At 43.0% G+C, this 21029-nt stretch overlaps 1 protein-coding gene across 6 annotated transcripts in view; it reads left to right on the top strand.

Moving 5' to 3' along the window:
• The window catches only part of IQCK (IQ motif containing K), a 128625-nt gene that overhangs the window by 19442 nt on the left and 88154 nt on the right, over nucleotides 1-21029 (top strand). The window lies entirely within an intron of this gene.

The following is a 21029-nucleotide window of genomic DNA, read 5'->3' as shown; positions in this document are numbered from 1 at the left end:
CTGTGTGACCACTTCCTTGCAGTGTGACCGTATGTAATCTGTGAGTAATCCTCAACTATTAAAGGGATGACAGAGGTGCTCTCGTTACCAGGAGGATGACTCACTGAAGGGTGCTCACAAGCACCATCGAATGTTATCTTCCTGCCCCGCTGTCTCTTCAGTCTTTACCTGGAAGTTCAGTATTTGAATGCTTCAAATAGGCAAGATAGGTGAATTATCATTACTTCTTTCATTCCCTGATTCAGGATTTTAGGATTTCTTAATTAAATTTGATTCCCTCCCCACCGCCCCACCGCCCCCGACATCACGCAGTCTTTTGTGGGTTATTTTTGCTGGCTTAAAAATTACATTATTGCCATCTCAACATTTGTCAGACCCAAGTGGAGCTCCTCTTATCCAGATCTGCACAACAGATTTGCATTTTCTTGATTCAGCTCTTCCTCACATCCTGTCATTGGGAATAGATGCTTAAACTGAATGATAACCAGCCTCCAGCCAAAATTACATAACGGGAGCATTCCTATCTGTCACCCACAATTGAATTTGCATCCAAATGGCTCTTGAACAGCAGCATAATTCATTGTTAATTAGGGCCATTCAAATTATATCTTGAAACAGCATTTATATTAGGTCACTTAAGAATAATTGCTGATTTGTATTTTGCCCTTAAAATGCTGACTTCTAGTTATTTTTTTCGTGCTTTCCTCATTTTCTGTTTTGTCCTGTGATATTGTTCCAGCAATACGTGGAACATAGTAGGGACCCACTAATAGTTGTGGGATGAATAAATGAATATGATTCTGCAAAAGTCAGAGCCTACTTTTAAGATCATAATTAAGTTACAGGAGCACATAGCTGTTACATGCAAGAGGTCATTTACTAACTGTACCTGCACTGTCTGGATTTATTACTTCCGGAGGTAGGTAGACCATGGGGAGGCTGTCCAGATCTGTCGGGTCCCCTGGAGCTAGAGCTGAGGAAGGAACAAATCGTCTAAAATTGAAGGAGCCTCACAGCCAGTGGAGAGCCAGAGAGTTGAAAAAGAGGCTGGAATTCAAGAATAGTAGTTTCTAGCACATTTAGAGCCCGTACTTTGTGCCAGACACTGTTCTAAGCACTTTAGCTGCAGAAACTCATTTAACGCTCCCAACAGTCCTCTGACGTGGGTGCTATTCTTGCTGTCTTACAGATGAGGGCCGTGCGGCACCAGGGTTAATCAACAAGCCAAGTACACAACTAGTGAGTGGCAGAGCCAAGAGTCAAACGAGCAGCCTGTTTCCTGAGTCTAGGCATTTGACCACTGGACCATGCTGACGGCAGGTCTAATGGCTTTCAAAAGCAGAGGCTAGATTTGGATAGGAAAGATGATCTGGGGACTTCCCTGGTGGTCCAGTGGCAAAAACTCCGTACTCCCAATGCAGGGGGCCCAGGTTTGATCCCTGGTCAGGGAACAAGATCCTGCATGATGCAACTAAAGATTCCACATGCCACAACTAAGACCTGGTGCAGCCAAATGAATAAATAAATATTAAAAAAGAAAAGAAATGATCTGGAGGCTCTAGAGAAGAGGACTAAGATGCTAGGCAGGCCTGGGGCAGACACCTCGTTGGGCAGAGCCTTTCATTAGATTGTCCTGTGAGCACCAGGACACCTCAAGGAAAACCAGAGAGAGAGGCGACACCTAATGACTAGGCCATAAAGCATTTGGTCAATTACTTACACACCTGGTGTGTGTGTGGGTGTGTGTGTGTCTACGTGAATGAGGAGGTCTATGGTGCATGGTCCAGTGGTTCAGAACCTGGCCTATGAAATCAGACAGACTCTGCCTGGGGCAGAGTATGCAAGCTTGATGATTTTGATTTCGTTCATAATATCCTAATTTTTTATACATGCCATTTTAGATATTTTGAATTAGACTGATGAATTTCATAACCAAATAGTTTGCTTGTCATTAGATATTTAAATCTTTCAAATGCTCAGAATAAAATTCAGATTATTTAATAACCAGATATTTCTCTATTCCTTAATTTTTAGAGAATATAATTGGAGGACTAAACCATAAATATATGATTTCCATGAGTTATGTCAGCCTTAGAAGTAAATGAAGACCCTGCTTATTTCATGATATGAATTCAGCAAGTGAAATAGATTTCTTTAATCCTTTCCCAGATGGTTGTTTTCAACTATGTGTAAAAAGGTCATAGAGAAAATTTAAGTGGCATCTGTAGGGCATTACACTGACCACCTATAAATAAAGTCGATTAGCCTCTTAGTTTTGCTGTGAAATTAGCTGGGTGCTAGCAGTGGTTTATATGTTGTTAAACAACTATACTCTGTGAAAGGTAATGACTGAAAATGGTTAGTTTGTACAAATAGCTGGTAGAAGCTTACCTGTGGGCCGATAATAGATATCATACAGGCATTTCCCGAATGTAGATAATAGTATCCAAATTGTTAGCCAATAAATGAAAAATCACATGTAAGTTGGGGGAGAGATGATACTTTTGGAGCCTTTGCTCTCCTATGTTATATTTCAGTATTTCAGTAGTATTTGAAAATTTTAAAATAATAATGAATTATTTTTGTAATCAGAAAAAATAGAAGTTATAAATAAATAGCAATTTCCAACCCATCTATTTGACCTTGCTGCCCTGTCTAGGTGATTTTCTTTGTCTCCTTCATGGTCACTGGCACACTGTGTAAACCACCTCATCTCCAACTTTTTACCATTCATTCTCTTTAATGTGTGACCCTCTGGCACCAAAAATGCTCTGGTTCAACTCCTTTCAAGTTTCCTTAACGACCCAGTACTGCCAAATTCAGTGGCCTCTTCCAGGGACAAAGCAGAAAGGTGGCCAACAGAGCAGGAGCAGAGTGAGCGAAGGAGACGGGAGGTGAGGCCAGCAGAGTCGCTCTGCGGCAGCCGTATCATGTAGGCCAGCAAAGAGTGTGGGTTTTATTTTAAGAGCAAGGGGAAATCATCAGAGCGATGGCTCTCAACCTTGTTGGGCCCACTCTCCCCTTGTCATCATATATTATAGTGCCTTTCTTGAAATGAAAGGCTTAGTCATACTACCTATTTATCAGTTACCTGATTGATGTATTGTTGACAGTAAACTACCTGAAAACTTCATGGCTGAAAGAAACAATGATTTATTATTTCTTTCTGCCAGTGAGACTTGGTGGTTCTTCTGTCAGTCTCACTTCGACTCACCCATGTGGCTGCTTTCAGCTGGTGTCGAGGCTGCACTGGGAGGTCCAGGCTGCCCTCACTCACCTGTCTGGGGCCTCAGTGCTGGCTCTTGGCTCTTCAGCTCCTCTCTGCCTGGCTCTCGTCCTCCAGCAGACCAGACCAGCTCCTTCACAGCCTGCTGTTTTCAGGGCAGCTTTCCAAAAGGCCGAAGGCAGAAGTGTAGGGCCGGTGCTCTGGAACTCCAGCATCACTTCCATTGCATTGCATTGCTCAAAACAGCTCACAAGGCCAGCAACTCAACAAAGCAACTCAGCAGTGAGCAAGAAATGGACTCCATGTAGAAGAAGTAGCAGAGTCACACTGCTAAGGGGCATGGACCCAGGAGGCATGATCAATTAGGGGCCACTATCATCGTTATCTATCCATACAATAATTTCAAATATATGTATATAGTGGCCATTTATATTATAGTGGGCTATAATATAAATGAGAAAGAAAATAAAAATCATTTGTAATATAGGTAACATGTATTTCCTTTTTCAAAGCTCAAATAAAACTACACTAGAAGATATCATGAGGTAGTCACTTGCTTGCACCTATGCATAGGCTCACAATGAACACAACAGCTACAAAAGGCAGAGTCACATGTGTTATATCAGTCACTCAAATCATGTAAGTGATATTGTCCTTGGTGATACGATTTTCTGAAATGGTGAGAAACTCAGGTTCTGAATAAAACACGGTACAATTTTCTCTCAATATACATGATAGTCGCTTTTCTGGAAAAATCAATGTATATTAAAACCATGCAGAGAGACTTTGTGTTTATATATTAAATGGAGCTAAGTTTTAGATTCAGATCATTGTAAACAGTTTTTTTTTTTTTTTTTTTTTTTTGCGGTACGCGGGCCTCTCACTGTTGTGGCCTCTCCCGTTGTGGAGCACAGGCTCTGGACACACAGGCTCAGCGGCCATGGCTCACGGGCCCAGCCGCTCTGCGGCATGTGGGATCTTCCTGAACCGGGGCACGAACCCGTGTCCCCTGCATCGGCAGGCGGACTCTCAACCACTGCGCCACCAGGGAAGCCCTGTAAACAGTTTTTTACCTAATAAACATCCAGTGAGGTATTTGAAAATATTTAGGCTTCAGACAGGTTTTTCTTTTGTTTTGTTTTGTTTTGTTTTACACAGGACTCATAATCTCAGGGCATAGAATATCTCTGGTTCAGAAGTCTAAGTTGGGTCTGCAGGACTGTGTTCCTTCTGGAGGACCTAGGGGAGGATCTATCTATTTGCCTTTTTCCGTGTCTAGAGGCTGCACATTCCTAGGCTCATAACCCTCGTCTATCTTCAAAGCCAGCGATAGTATCACTCTGACCTCTGTTCCCATCATCACATCTGCTTGTCTGACTCTTACCCTCCTTCCTCCCTTATAAGAACTATTGTGATTACATTGGTCCCACCTGGATAAGCTTCCCATTTCATGATCCTTAATTTAATCACATCTGCAAAGTTCTTTTGCTGTGTAAGGTAACATTCACAGCTTTTGGGGATTAGGACCTGGACATCTTTGTGGGGTAATTATTCAACCTACTGTACCCAGCACATCAACACTGTTTATTTTAAGGGAAAAATATTCAAAGGGCTGCAGGACCAAGTAGATAATGAAACAGGCATGGAATAACAATAAAGAGACACCAGGGAGTGGTTGGGACTTGTGGCCACCACAGAAGCTCACGCACTACAGGGGCAGCTGCTACGTTTCTCATTTCTTACTGATCATCACCATGCAGAACATGGGCTCAGTGTGGCCATATCTCCTGAGTTTTCAGTAGAAGCCCCCAATTCAGATTTTACCATGAACTGTCCTGATTAATTTTTAAAATACTGTTGACAGTTAATTTTCTTTCTTTCTTTTTTAAAAAATTTATTTATTTTGGGCTTCCCTGATGGTGCAGTGATTAAGAATCCGCCTGCCAATGCAGGGGACATACGTTCGAGCCCTGATCTGGGAAGATCCCACATGCTGCAGAGCAACTAAGCCCATGTGCCACAACTACTGAGCCTGTGCTCTAGAGCCCGCAAGCCACAACTACTGAGCCTGCGTGCCACAACTACTGAAGCCCGTGTGCCTAGAGCCCATGCTTGGCACACAGGCTCAGTAGTTGTGGCGCATGGGTTTAGTTGCTGTACAGCCTGTGGGATCTTCCCGGACCAGGGCTTGAACCCGTGTCCCCTGCACTGGCAGGCGAATTCTTAACCACTATGCCTCCAGGGAAGCCCAACAGTTAATTTTCAAAAAGATTAAACACAGCATGCCAAACAGAGCACATTTGTAAGCTAGATCTCACCAACTGGTGATCTCTGGTTTGTACTCTTAACTTCTCCTATGAGCTCCTGGTCTGCATTTCTTCACTATTTGCTGACTGTCCACCCTGCCCATCAGGACTACTGATCCCCCCGCACCAGACCACATCCTTAGGAACATAACTACTACCATTTATGAGGTGTCTCCTTTATGCCACGTTCTGTGGTGCTCAACATTTGTTTACAAGGTCTCACTGATTTTCAAGATCAGCCTTGTGCTATAGGTGGTGTTCTTATCATTCTTTAAATGTGGAAACTGCAGACTAGAAAGAATGAACAACTTTACTTGCACACACAGGTTGCTGAGCTAGTTAGAGGCAGAGCCAGGATGCCAGCCTGTCCTTCTGACTCTAAGGCTCAGCCCTTAACCACTCCAGGAAATCAACTCTTGACCCAAATGATGGAGGCTGCAGTCCACCCCTGCCCCTGCAGGCTGTTTGCAGTGCCCTTGCTGGCCCCTGCTGGCTCCTGCCCTCCCACCCAGACTGGATTGCATTAGCTCAGTCTGGATCCAGACCCTGAGCCTGCCTCACCTGCCCTTTGGATCTGGAATCTGTTCTTGAGATCTCTTGCTTTTAAACTCCACTCCTTTAAAGGACTCTTGGCCTTTGCCCATTTTAAAAAAGAGGTAAGAATGGAATGATTATTATACAAGTAATACTTGCTTTGTGTAGAAAAATTAGAAACTACCAATAAGAAAAACAAAGTCAAACAACCAAAAACCCCACATCTGTCATAATTCTAGCCCTGTTAATGTTAAATATCTTGGTAGGCTTTTTTTTTTTTTTTTTTTTTTTCGGTACGTGGGGCTCTCACTGTTGTGGCCTCTTCCATTGCAGAGCACAGGCTCCGGACTCGCAGGCTCAGCAGCCATGGCTCACGGACCCAGCCGCTCCGCGGCACGTGGGATCTTCCTGGACCGGGGCACGAACCCGTGTCCCCTGCATCGGCAGGCAGACTCCCAACCACCACGCCACCAGGGAAGCCCCTTGGTAGGCTTTTTAAAATTCACATATACTCATACTTATATATTTAGTACATACTAATGTTTTTTGTTTGTTTGTTTGTTTTTTGCATTACACGGGCCTCTCACTGTTGTGGCCTCTCCCGTTGCGGAGCACAGGCTCTGGACGCGCAGGCTCAGTGGCCATGGCTTACGGGCCCAGCCGCTCCGTGGCATGTGGGATCTTCCCAGACTGGGGCATGAACCTGTATCCCCTGCATTGGCAGGCGGACTCTCAACCACTGCACCACCAGGGAAGCCCCTAATGTATTTTTTTTAACATTATACTCACTGTTTGTAACTTGCACTTTCTACTTAGCAATATATCAGGAACATCTTTCCTTAATGCCACTTATAACAACTCTGTGGACTTTCATAGTGGGGCTGCACCTTGATGCATTGAACCTATTGCCTGTTGTTGGGCATATAATTTTCTGATTTCATGCTATGCTAAATGATACTTCACTGAAAATTATTGCTTATATTTCTTTATGCATTGGGGACTCGAGTTGTGAGCATCCTCCTCTGTCTTTGGTCTGCCTCAGATAGGAAACCTTTCCCCACCATGCTCGCTGGATTCAGCTGCTAAATCTTGTTGATATGTGTCTTCGGTAATAATTTTTGATTCATCCATTCAGCAAATATTTTTGGACTCTGATTATGTAAGGAAGTATAATGTGGTAGTTAAGAGCAAGGGTTGGGCTTCCCTGGTGGCGCAGTGGTTTAGAATCCACCTGCCAGTGCAGGGGACACAGGTTCGAGCCCTCGTCTGGGAAGATCCCACATGCCGTGGAGCAACTAAGCCCGTGCGCCACAACTAGTGAGCCTGCGTGCCACAACTACTGAAGCCCGTGTACCTAGAGCCCATGCTCTGCAACAAGAGAAGCCACTGCAATGAGAAGCCCGCACACCACAACGAAGAGTAGTCCCCGCTTGCCACAACAAAGAAAGCTCGCGTGCAGCGATGAAGACCCAACGCAGCCAAAAAAAAAAAAAAAAAAAAAGAGCAAGGGCTATTTTAATATTATTTGATCATTTATGCATGGGTATTATTTGATAAAATTTTTAAAAAATTTTAAGAGAAGGTATTAGAGTAGATAAAGCTGGGTTGGAATCTCAGTTGGGCTACTTACTTGAATAACCTCCTATCACCAAGTCTCAGTTTTTCATGCGTGAAAGAGGGACCATAATGTTTACCTCACCAGCTTGTTCTGAGCATCAAGCTAGATCATGAGGGTAATACCTGGCACATAGCAAGTGCTCAATAAATAACTTGATACTGTTATGATTATTCTTAGGCCCTGTGGGAAGCACACGGAGAATAACAACAATGAATATCTCAGTGGCCCTGATCTCAGGCTCTCCATTTTCTATCTCCTATTGATCTCTGCCTTTTATTGACTTGACTCTTATCTATTAATCTGTTCTGCCTACTTGCAACATAGACAACAGGTTAGTATCCAGGCTGTAAGGAATTCCTATAAATCAATAAGAAAAAAGAGAACAACACAATAGAACTATGAAATAGAAAAACAAAGGATAGGATCAGGAAGTTCACAAAAGGGGAGACCCAGAGAGCCAAGAGCAAATCAAAAGATGCTCAGTCTCGCTAATGTTGAAGGAAATAAAAATAAAACCACAGTGTTATCATGTCTCACAGATTAGCAAAAGTATAAATGTTTCACAATATAAGAAATGGATGAAGTTGTGGAAAAGACTAACTTTCATGTACCAGTACATAATTGGTACCACCCTTCTGGAGAAAAAGTTGGCAGAACTTTCTATTAAAATAGAAAATAAACATACTATTTGACTAGACATGTCTCTTCTAAGGTTGTACGCTGCTGCAAAAACTCTCAATAGTTGTACACAGAGAGCTCTGAAGAAGGACATTAAATGCAGTATTGTTTGAAATATAAAGAAATGGAAATGACTATAAGGTCCTTTGACAGGAGGATGTATAAATAAAACTTTTTTTTGAACAGCTTTATTGAAGTACAATTTACATACCATAAAATCCACTATTTATAAAAGTATCCATCATAGATGAATGGATAAACAAAATATGGTATATCCATACAATGTAATATTATTCAGCCTTAAGTGGGAAGGAAATTCTGTCATATGTTACCACATGGATGGAACTTGAGGGCATTATGCTGAGTGAAATAAGCCAGTCACCAAAAAAAACAAATATTGTATGATTCTGCTTATATGAGACACCTAGAGTAGTCAAATTCATAGGGACAGAAAGTAGAATGCTGGTTTCCAGGGCCTGGGGGAGGGGGGATGGAAAGTTGTTGTTTAATGGGTGTGGAATTTGTTTTGCAAGATGAAAAGAATTCTGGAGATTGGTTACACAACAATGTGAATGTACTTAACACAACTGAATTGCACACTAAAAAATGGTTAGGACGGTAAATTTTATGTTGTGTATATTTTGCCACACTTTTAAAAAATGAGTTTTAAAAATCCACTCATTTTAAGTGGAGCAAATTTAGAGTTGTGCACCACAACCTAATTTTAGAACATTCCCATCATCACAAAATATCTCCAGTGATCGTTTGCTGTTACTTCTCCTTCCTACTCCTGCCCCCAGGCAACCACTGATCTATTTTTTTATCTCTATAGATTTACCTTTTCTGGACATTTCATGGGAATAGAATCACACACAGTATAGTCTTTTGCATCTGGTTTATTTCACTTAGTACAGTGTTTTTGATGTTCGTTTATGTTGTAGCAGGTAGCAGTACTTCATTTTTATTGCTGAATAATGTTTTCATTGCATGGACTTTGTTTTGGGGTTGCTTCAAGATTTTGGCTATTATGAATAAAGCTGCTGTGAACATCTGATTACAAATCTTTGTGAGCATATGTTTTCATTTCTCTTGGGTAGATATGTAAGAGTGGAGGAAACCAAGTTTTTAACCTGACCTTATTACATTTGATTGAACGTCATGACATTTAAATGGGTTCAGACAGCAGATCTCAATTTTTCATTTTGGAATCTAGCACCTAAATAGGAAATATGGCTCAAAGTTAAGGGCTGTTTCATAATGACCTATCGTTACCAAACAGTTACCATCTGTGTGATTAATCAATGGTGATTAATGGCAATCACTGATAGAGTACTGCCTAAATGCCAGGCATTATTTCACATTGTGATCTCATTTAATCATCACAGTAACACTTTGAATGGGTGATTTTACTATCTCATTTTGTTGCTGAGGAAACCTGAGGCTGAGAAGTTCACATGGCTCCTAAGAGGAAGAGCCTGGGTTTGAAGCAGGAGTCAGGCTTTGGAGCCTGGCACCCAGTTCTACTATGTCAATAAAGCTGCTAGTGCTGAAAAGACTTCCCTTTGCGACTCTTGGAATTGCTGTCAGATCCAGTTTGTAAACCGTGCAAGAAAATCTTATTATAGCTGTATAGTCATGCTTCTTTTCTTTCTTCTTTTTAACAAAAGCAACATTGATCACTTCATTCTCCAGACTTGGCTGGGAGTTGCTTTTGTTTCTAAAAATCAAAGTCATCCTCAAAAGACAAGGCTTTAAAAAGAAAGCCACGGGCTTCCGTGGTGGCGCAGTGGTTGAGAGTCTGCCTGCCGATGCAGCGGACATGGGTTCGAGCCCCGGTCTGGGAAGATCCCACATGCCGCGGAGCGGCTGGGCCCGTGAGCCATGGCCACTGAGCCTGCGCGTCCGGAGCCTGTGCTCCGCAATGGGAGAGGCCACTACAGTGAGAGGCCCGCATACCGCCAAAAAAAAAAAAAAAAAAAAAGACCTTAAAAAGAAAGCCAACAGGCTCTGACTTGAGGATAACCCCATGGTTGTCCTACAAAATAAAGGCAGTGGCTCTGTGATAGGATTTTCCTGCTCTGCTCTAAAGCTTTGTCCTCTTGCTTTCAGGGGCATGGTTCTGTGCCAGGTGGCTATGGTAGCAGTCTTGACTGGCCACTTGATAGGGAGAATGTTACCATTTGGCCATAAACTGCATTTCATTTTTTATACTCTGGCATCAGTTAACTTTTTGCTACATAACAAACTACCTCAAAAGCTAGTGTCTTAAAACAACAATTTATTTAGCTCACTGTTCTGCAAGTCAGCAATTTGGACTGGGCTCAGCTGGGAGGTTCTTCTGGCCTTGGCTGGGTTTGTTCATGTGTTTGTGGTCAGCTACCAGGTAGGCTGGGTGCTGGCTGGTCTAAGATGGCCTCAGTTGGGATGGATCGTCTCTGTTCCACTTGGTCTCTCATCCTCCATCAGTTTAACCCTGGATTGCTCACATGACAGATGGACAGGGTTGCAAGAATTTGAGTAGAAGTCCTCAAGGCTCTTGAACCTGAGGCTTGGAACTGGTACAGTGTCACTTTTGCTGTGTCACATTGGCCAAAGCAAGGCATGAGGCCAGCCCAGATTCAAGGAGTGAGAAATAGAGTCTATCTCTTGGTGGGAAGATAGGTATACAGGGAGGGGTGGAGAATGGCCCTTTTTTGCAATTTACCTCTTAACACTGCATTAGAAATAAAATGGATTTGGCAGCAGGTGGCAGGTTTGACTTCTGGCTCTAGCCTAGTATCTTCAGGGAAGTTACTTGTCTACAACTTCCTCCTCTCCTCATTTGTAAACCACAGACAGGATGACTGAGGATTACATGAGGTAATGTGTGAAGAAGCTAGCTCTGGAGTCCAACCAGGTTCAAATTCTTTTCCATTTATCTTTTTTTTAATTTAATTTTATTTTCTAATTTTTGGCTGTGTTGGGTCGTCTTTGTTGCACGCAGGCTTTCTCTAGTTGCAGTGAGCGGCAGTTACTCTTCGTTGCGGTGCGCGGGCTTCTCATTGCAGTGGCTTCTCTTGTTGCGGAGCATGGGCTCTAGGCACGCAGTCTCAGTAGCTGTGGCACACGGGCTTAGCTGCCACGCAGCATGTGGGATCTTCCCGGACCAGGGCTCAAACCCGTGTCCCCTGCATTGGCAGACGGATTCTTAACCACTGCGCCACCAGGGCAGCCCTCCATTTACTCTTAAATGACTTTGGGGGAAGGTATTTAGCCTTTCTGTGCCCCTATTTCCTAATCTGTAAAGTGGGAATAATCCTAAGAACCTAATAATATGTAGTTGTTGTGAGGATAAATGAGTTAAGTAAAATTTAAAAGAGTGGTGACACTTGGAAGGCATTCATTACATGTAACTGTTGTTGACACTATTAACATTATCTTGGAAAATAGCCAGTCTGTGAAAGGAATGTCATTCCCCCATGGCCCCTTCTGGGTGACCAACTGTTGCTTGAATGAATGGAAGGTGGTATCCTTCTTACTACTTTCTGGATATTACACATGGCCAAGGATGGACTTTCCTCATCCTTAAAATACTAGTGCCTTAAAGAAATGATATTTATTTGTAAAAATCTAAACATAACTCTCAGAAATTATGGTGAACTCAGAACCTGACAATGCAATATGAAGAGACCGCCAAGTGTTAAAGAGATGCTAGAATCACAGTTAGTGAGAAGGAAGGATGGAAGGAAAGGAGGAAGGAAGGAAGGAAGGAAGGAAGGAAGGAAGGAAGGAAGACAGTCAGCAAGTATCCCAGATTTCTCTTGAGAATTTATGTCTAAAGGATAGAAGCCATTTTTTAAAACGAAGGAAAATAAGATTCAATTGATTGGTTTTTTACAAGAACATATCTTAAAATAAGTCATTGAACTTCTTGGTTGTATAGAGAGCTGCATTTCTCCTGCTACTTTTTAGGAAGAGAAACAAGTCATAAACTAGTCTTAGACATAAAGGATGTTTAAACTGTTAATCCCTTAGAATAAAGGGTTATCCAGAAAATAGAGAGAAGAGGTGAAACAGAGCTTTCTTGAAGTCAGACCTCTGTGTCAGAAACCAAGAACTATGGATTTTTCCATGCTTCCACTTGAAAGAGTATCTATCTGTTACTGATGTTTTGAAGCACAGGGCTGCAAACTATGGCCCTTGGGGTCCGCCATCTATTTTTGTAAGTGAAGTTTTACTGGAACACAGTCACACCCATTGCTTTCCATATTGTCTATGGCCACATTTGTACTATAGTGGCAAAGCTGAAGAGCTGGGACACAAGCCTAAAATATTTACTATCTGACCCTTTCAGAAAGTTTGCTGACCCTGGTTCTAAAGTCCTGGAACTCTCCAGGTTTTTACAGCAGTAGCTGCTGTTGTCATTACATGGGAGGCTGTCTAAGGGAAGCTCAGCATGGAGTTTTGGGCCATGCTCACCTGAATTTAAGGCCCAGCTCTACCTCCTCCTAGATATGTGGCCTTGGATCTTGCTAGCATTGTGACCTTGTAACCTTGACCTTCCTAAGCCTCGGTTTCCTCCCCTGTAAAATGGAAATAATGATAACAATAATTGCTTCACATAAGGAATTTATGAGAATTAAATAAGATAATGTATTTAAACCATTTAGCTCAGTGACTGGCACAGCTATGGTGAAAAGTAGCAATAAAATAAGAACAAAATTAAATTGGAAAAAAGTTCCTTAGACCTGGAACAGAAGACTGGAAATGAGGGCAGTGTGTAAGGAAGGTGTGGGCTGAATCTGGCCACATGGGGTTTGGGTGGTGAAGATTAGGCTGAGAAAGGTGGATGCTCTGGCAGGACAGGGGCCCTGAATCCCTCTCTGGGCCCCTGGGGAGATTGCTTAAACTCTGTGAGCCTCAGTTTTCTTATCTGTTAAATGGGAGGGTGATAATCATAGTGTCCACCTCCCCACAGCTGTTGGAGGATTGAATGAGATGATGTGAGTATAGCATTTAGCTCAGTAAGGGGTAGCTCTTGTTATTAAAAATTGTGTTTGAAGAAGGGACTCGGGCAGATGTCAGCAAGTGAAAAACCAGAGGGAGGAGAGATGGGTCCAGGTTGACAGTGAAAGAAAGAATAAATCCAGTTTCAGGCAGGAATCGTGAGATGGATCAGGACAGACATACCATCAGAGCCTCTGCCAGAAGCTTCCTATTGCACAGGCCCTGACACATCTTCTCCATCTTCTTTAAGCAGAGGGCATACATTGAAGGGAATGTTCCAGACCCTTTGGTCTCTTGGAGACACGACTGTGAAGCTAGTTTTGCAAGTAATTTCAATACTGACATATTGAAGGAGTTTTCGTGGGAGCCTAATTTTCACGAAGACTTGCCATTACTTACAGAGTCTCTGTTGACCTTGACCTTCCTGATCTTCCATTTATAGTGGTAGCTGCCTTCCCTGGTGCCCCTGGGCTGCCAGAGTCTATGTGAGTTGGAAGGCAGAAAAGGTTTTAAGGCAGGAGATCAACTGTGCAATTGTTAAGATAGACATTCAGCAGTCTCTTTAGACGGATGGTTGATTAAAAGGTTATAATACCATTCCTGTTCTCTCATGTACTGGGTTGTGTTCCACTGGAGTAAATTAAGTTTGAGACACGTAAATATCATTATAAAGACTAGACATTACAGTTGGCTTGATGCTCTTAACCGATCCCCTGACATTCAGCCATGCCTTTAGATTAGCTTAATTGAAACACAAGAGATCAGAACTTAATTAGAACTTAATTGGACTGCTATATTAAACATAGCTGGCTTAGTGGCTGTGATAAACTTCACTTGGAAATTCTTTCCAATACATCTCTGAATATGTTTTGGGCACTCAGAGTATAAAGTTAATGATTTTTACTGTAAGCAGTTTTTGATATGAGGTTTATTGTTAGCAGTAAAAAGTAGTATGAACTCAAGAGTTTGTTTCAGCTGGATGTGTCAAGTATACAGAGCTAACGTTCCCATATTTGCTGGTGTTAACTCCTTGAGGCAGGTCCTGCAAGTGACAGAAAACCCCATTCTAACTGACTTAAGTAGAAAAGGATTTTTTGTTTATTTATGAAGACAAGAGGGCCATGGGGAGATCTTCCTTTACAGCTTGATCTGGGGGCCCAGTGATGTCTTCATGACTTGGTTCCCCCTCTGTCTCTTGATTCTGTTTCCTCTGGCTTGGCTCCACCCTCAAACAGTCCCTCCCCTGTGGCACCATCCCACGTTTCATAAGGCTCAAGGGTAACAGAGGAAGAGAAAGTCTCTCCCAGAGTTCCTCTCTAATCCAACTGGCTCAGGTCAATGACCTACTTTGGAATCAACCCTTGGAACTAGGGGGATTTAGTGGGCTGTTAGGCAAATGGAAGGAGTCTTACCCAAGGCACACAGCTTTAGAGTTGGGAAGGGTGGACCCCAATAGGAACTCAGGGCACTGTTACCAAAAGAAGGCAGAAGGGATACTGGGCAGCTATCTTGGCTACAGTTCATTATGTTTCAACTAGCAGGAAAGTGGCTTAAATAATAAAGGGGATTTACTGGCTCAGGAAGCTAGAAACTAGAAGTTTCTTTTTTGTTGTTGTTGTTGTTGTTGTGGTACACGGGCCTCTCACTGCTGTGGCCTCTCCCGTTGCGGAGCACAGGCTCCGGACGCGCAGGCTCAGCAGCCATGGCTCACGGGCCCAGCCGCTCCACAGCATGTGGGATCTTCCCGGACCGGGGCACGCAAACCCGTTTCCCCTGCATCGGCAGGCAGACTCTCAACCACTGCGCCACCAGGGAAGCCCAGAAACTAGAGGTTTCTGAGATAAAGAATGAAGGCTTCAGGATTGGTTTGATTCAGGTGCTCAGTGATATAATTGAAAACCTGGTTTTCTTCTGTCTCTCTGCTTGGCCTCTTATAGAGTCAGCTTTATCCTTAAACTGGCTTGCCTCGAAACCGTAACACAGCAATGGCCACTGTCCTAGGTTTTGCCTCAGCCAGAAGGAGAGAATGCTCAAGCTCTTTCAGAAAAGCAAATGAAATGATTTCCCAGAAGCCCCAGCACATCTCCTCCCACATCTTATCACTCTGAAATTAATTACATGTGCATCCTGAGTCAGTGAATCCCTTTGGTCAGGATGAATGTGGACCAGATTGGTTTCGGTGTAGATGGCAGGTGAGGTGGGATCATCTGGACTGCCTTATCAGGGTTCACACCCGGAGCTAGAGATGGGGTTTATCCTCTATACTCATCACTGAATTAATAACCACAGTGGGCCATGCCCTACTCATTTCTTCATCTCTAGCATTTAGCATGGGGCCTGGCACATAGTAGATCTTCAGTAAATTTTTACTGAACAGGGCCAAACTGGAACAGTGTACCTTGCTTAATTTGGAAAGAAATCAAGAGTTTTATACATGAATAAAATGATGGCTGAAAGTAAACCTTATCTCAGCTTTACATACAGATTAAATGCAGAGTCTGGATAGAGGTGATAAGACTTTCCACCTCTTTCCCCATCCTATCCCATGCAATGTAAAATTTTCCCTTTCGCCTTTGGTTGCTCATCAAATTCCATTACAGTGAAGAGTTTTGTAAACAACAGTTGGTATCGAGGAAACTATTTCTAACTCCTGATAAGTCCTTTGATGATCTCATGGCATTAAAATTTTCTACTATGAATAATTCAGTAAAACAAAGCCTTTTTTTTTCTTTTTATATTCCTTGCCCATGTAATAGTCATTTATTCTAGTATTTAAAAAAAATAAAATACCCGAATATCTTTTAAAAAGTGCAAGGACTCTGGTCAGTGAAGGAAGAAACACCACTTCCTGGCCTTGACTAATAAGGGAAATGAGAAGTACCATCAGCTTTTGTTTGAAAAAAATTTCTAAGGAGTGGAAAAAACAGATTCTTGCAGGAAAGGTGTGGTAGAATTACTTTAATGTTACTTTTTTAAACCAAAACCACTTTTAGAAATGGCCACGTGGCTCATGCTGGAAGTCTTGGTCAACATTTTGTGTTACAAGTCCATATTTTTAACTTCTTTTGACAAGTATTATTTTTCACTAATGAAATTCTAATGCAGTGGTGAAAAAAGTGAACCCGTTTGAAGTTGGCTGTGATAAGCATTTTGGCATCTGGTTATCGTGCATGTGTGTGCTCGTTCCTAGGATTATAGTTATTGTTCATTTTTGTCATATTTGGGTGGGAGGGGCGTGGTCTCGGGTATCTGGAAATTTCTTGTGGGGAATATCTATGTGGGAAAGGAGGCCATGACATTCTAAGTGGGTGCCATGCCCACAGCCATAACTACAGGCCCTTGTCCCTGCTTTGTCCATGTCCCCATCACTCTGGCCACAAGTGACTGAGCCAGGAATAAGTTTCAGGCCCTGTGGGCAGCCTCTCAGGGACGGCAAGTGGCTGGGAAATGGTCTGGCATTGCTCTGCCCAACAGGGATGGTCCATCCTGGGTAGTGTCTAACCAGCCCAATCAGATTCTCCTGTCTGGGGCGTGAGGATGTCAGACAACAGAGAGAAAGGGCAGATCATAGTGTGGGTAGAAGGGGAGAAACACCAGAGACAGGAGAAAGCTTGAAAAGCCATGAGTCAGCAGACCTCAAAGCAGAGAGAGGGGGAGAAAGAACCAGTTAGGAAGAACTGTTGCTGGGTCACCAAGCTACTGGTGGACGACTCTGGCTAACCTGTCCCGTGCCTGGACAGCTGTGGGCACTGGTCCGCTTCTTCCCGAGACCTGGCTCTGCCCCTGGTGAGAGGAATTCTCACATTCCTTCTACCTTTACAGTAACCCCTGTGCTAGGTTATATTATTGTTCAAAAATATTTGTGGCCTCTCCCTAAGGGAAGCTTGACCACGGCTTTGGTCAGTGGAATGAATGGACGTGTCATTTAAAATGTGCTTTAAGAGTCAAAGCATAGTTCGCCATATCCGTGTCATTTGCCGTGACAACCAGCAACATTTCAGAGAGAGGCTGCCCTGTCAGCCTGAGGCCCAGGGCAAAGATCGCATGGAGCGGAGAGCCACGCTGGTGGAAATGTTCATGTAACACGAGGGAGAAACCATCGATGACCTAAGCTTCTCAGATTTGGGGGGTGTTTGTTACAGCAAAGTCTAGCCTAAATGCACTTTTGAAAAAAGCCCAGTAACCAAGGTAACCCGAGCAGCTTTCTCTCCCTTGCAGACCCAAAGAGCCTCAACCAACACCATGCTATAGCCAGCCATGCTTCACTAAGCTCACAGCCTGTGCTTTTGACCTTGGTGGGGTGAAATTACATTAGTTACTGGAAGAGCGTCAGTGGCTTTCTAATGTGAGTTGTTCCTCTTCCCCATCTTCAGTCCTCCAGTCTGCCTCCTATACGTGTATTCGAAATAAAAATTGGTACAAAACACTGTCTGATTTCTGCCCTTTCTCTCTTTGGGGTTTGAGTCTTTTATGATTTGTTCTCCTGCCCTCAGATTTATTATAAACTTTTTTCCAACATGTAGAAGAGCTGGAAGAATTTCAGAGTAAACACCCACATGTTTACCACCTAGATTTCATGGTTACCGTTTCACTTTATTTGCTTCATCATTATCTGTCCACCAGTCTATCAGCTCATCGTGCTCTCCGCCCATCTTGTTTTCTTGGATGCACAACAAAGTTGCAGATTCATGATGACATGATGATGCCTTATCCCTTGACGCTTAGTCTTTTTCCTTTTAATTCTGGATTTTTTAAAAATTGTTTTTTAACCTCGTATAAGGTTGCCTTAACTGATCACCCTGCTCACCCAAACTTGGACATTTTTACCCTTTAACAATCATGAGCTCCGTGTATTTGTCCACATTACATAAGCCCCAGTGCCCACACTTTCTTAATCTCGCTCTTTAATTTTCTCTCTATTACTTCCTCTCTTATCTCTTCACTCACCACAACTTTTCATTTGCCTTCCCTTCTCCCTTTCAGCTCCCAGCAGATAATTTTTAAAGTAAACAACAGCTGAACAATATCCCCACTGTTCTGTGTGTCTGAGTATGCACAGCACGTCCACACTTGCCCAGGACAGAAGGAAAACACAATTTCTTCAATTTTATTTCTTTGCATCAAAATGATTAAATCTGTCTACATGACCTTCATACATCAGACCATTTGGCTGTTTTAAAAGTCTATTTAATAGAGTAAGTCAAGCTGCATTCCCTTCATAGAAGGAATCTTTACCACCAAACGGTGCAGTAAATGCTAAGGGAACAATGCATCTTTTGTAAGGAGAGAGAGAGACACTGCCATCCTACAACTGCAGGATTGTTTAAATTATTAGATGGCAATTCATGCTAGATACATATTTGCATTGTTGTACAAGTATTTTCTTATTTTGGTTAAAGATAGCTGTTCAAGGGGAATCTTATTCTTGCAATGCAGACTTAGAAGACCCCATTACATGGTCTAGTACATTTAATTTTATTACCATGGCCAGCAGTGTTTCAATTTTTTAATAAAAGGCTGTCAGCAGTGAGGTAAAAGACTGCATCTCGAGCAACTCAGGCACCAGTATTTTATTTACTAACAGCTATAATAAAGCCTTAAGTAGCACTTTCCTTTTTGGTGAGAATCAATTTTACAACAATCTTTTTAACCTTATTTAAGCTTATAAAGCTAATTTGGCTATTTCAGAGTAAAAGGGGAAAAAGAAAAAAAGAAGAAGAAAATATTTCCCCTAATAAATAAAACATTAGGGAAAGAAAGTGAAGAGAAATTGTCCAGAATTTATTAGCAAATGCCTACTTATAAATGTCAGAATTCTTGTGCATGAGTTCCTTCTTGCTTTTTTGCTTGAGAGTTGAATGGTGAGGTCATTCAGTCACTTACTCACCACCCATTGATCACCTACTCTTTGCCAGGCACTCAAGCACTGGGAGCATAAAGAAAAAGAAGACACATCCCCTGTCCTCAGAGAATTTATAGTTTGATAGAGGAAATGGGCATGTGGGCTGGCAGTTAGGTTACAGTTACATCTGAGGTGCTATGACAGAGGGACACACAGAACTGGCGGTGGTGGGAGGCGCTTACTCTAAACTGAAGAGGGTAAGAATGCTCAAAAAGGCTTCCAAGAGGCATCTTTTTTTAAAAATAAATGTATTTATTTTATTTTTGGCTGTGTTGTGTCTTGGTTGCTGCGAGTGGGCTTTCTCTAGTTGCAGAGGGCAGGCTTCTCACTGCGGTGGCTTCTCTTGTTGCAGAGCACAGGTCCTAGGCGTGCGGGCTTCAGTAGTTGTGGTGCGCAGTCTCTAGAGCGCAGGCTCAGTAGTTGTACCACACTCTCTGCCTTAGGAGGCTGATTTTATGGTTCATATCAACCAGGCTCATTTACTCTGTTGTTGGGTCCAGCCACTGGGAGGTACCAGCAGGGGATCCGAGAGAGGGAAGAGAGAAAGGCAGGGTATAATGGGTTGAGCTGTGTCTCCTCCCAGCCCCTTCGCCCCCAATTCATATCCTCCCACACTTCAGAAAGTGACCTTATTTGGAAATTGGATCATAGTTAGTTAAGCCCAGCCACTCCTGAAGTACACAACAACTCCAATGAGAGTGAACAAATTTGGGGTTCTATTAGTAAGGAAGAAGAGTAGACCACCAATGGCAGATTCCTAAGGACATTGTGCTAGACCCTGGATCCAGCTATGCCTGAAGCCAAAATCCCCTGGACCTTTCAGGTCCACGAGCCAATATATTTCCTTTTTTTACTCAGCCAGTTTGTGTTGTTTATTGTTTGCAACAGTAAGAGTTTTAGTTACTATTCCTTTCTTCTCCCATTGGCTAACTCCCTTTGCCTTTCAAGATGCCTCTTGGGGGTACACCTGGAGGGGCAAAGAGAATTTCCAGCAGGGTCTGTCTTGCCTTCATTCCTGAGAAGGATCTCTTCACATGGTAACTAACCAACGACTGGTTCTTAGCTCCTGCTATTTTAACAATATTTATTTATTTATTTAGCTGCCTTGGGTCTTCGTTGCTGCGCATGGGCTTTCTCTAGTTGCAGAGAGCAGGGGCTACTCTTCGCTGCCATGCGCGGGCTTCTAATCGCGGTGACTTCTCTTGTTGCGGAGCACGGGCTCTAGGTGTGTGGGCTTCAGTAGTTGTGGCACATGGACTCAGTAGTTGTGGCTTGCCGGCTCTAGAGCGCAGGCTCAGTAGTCGTGGCACACGGGCTTAGTTGCTCCGCGGCATGTGGGATCTTCCCAGACCAGGGCTCGAACCCATGTCCCCTGCATTGGCAGGCGATTCTTAACCACTGCGTCACCAGGGAAGTCCCATAACAATCTTCTAAAAGGAGTTAACTGGTTCTGTTTGGGTTACAAGACACTTTAAATGGGACTAGGAGGCAGGATACCCAGGGCTCCACGCCACTGCTGTTCTGCGAGCCTTGTCTCGCATTACTCTAGGACATTCTTTCCCTTGTGGCTTACTAGCTATCTGTCACCTAGGAACTGCATTCAACTTCATGTTATGAAAACTCAAGAACAGTGCCAATAATCCAAATGGAGTTTATTTTTCCTTACGTATCAAGATATCCAGAGTAGGTCAGCCGCAAACTGGTACAGTGGCTTAAAGAAGTCATTAAAGGCCCAGGTTCCTTCTAACCCCCTGCTTTTGGCCTCTTGGCTGGTAGGTG

This window comes from Mesoplodon densirostris, chromosome 16, assembly GCF_025265405.1.
Source record: "Mesoplodon densirostris isolate mMesDen1 chromosome 16, mMesDen1 primary haplotype, whole genome shotgun sequence".
NCBI lineage: Eukaryota > Metazoa > Chordata > Mammalia > Artiodactyla > Ziphiidae > Mesoplodon > Mesoplodon densirostris.
The sequence above is the reverse complement of the archived record's forward strand: the minus strand, read 5'-3'. Positions and strand labels throughout refer to the sequence as shown.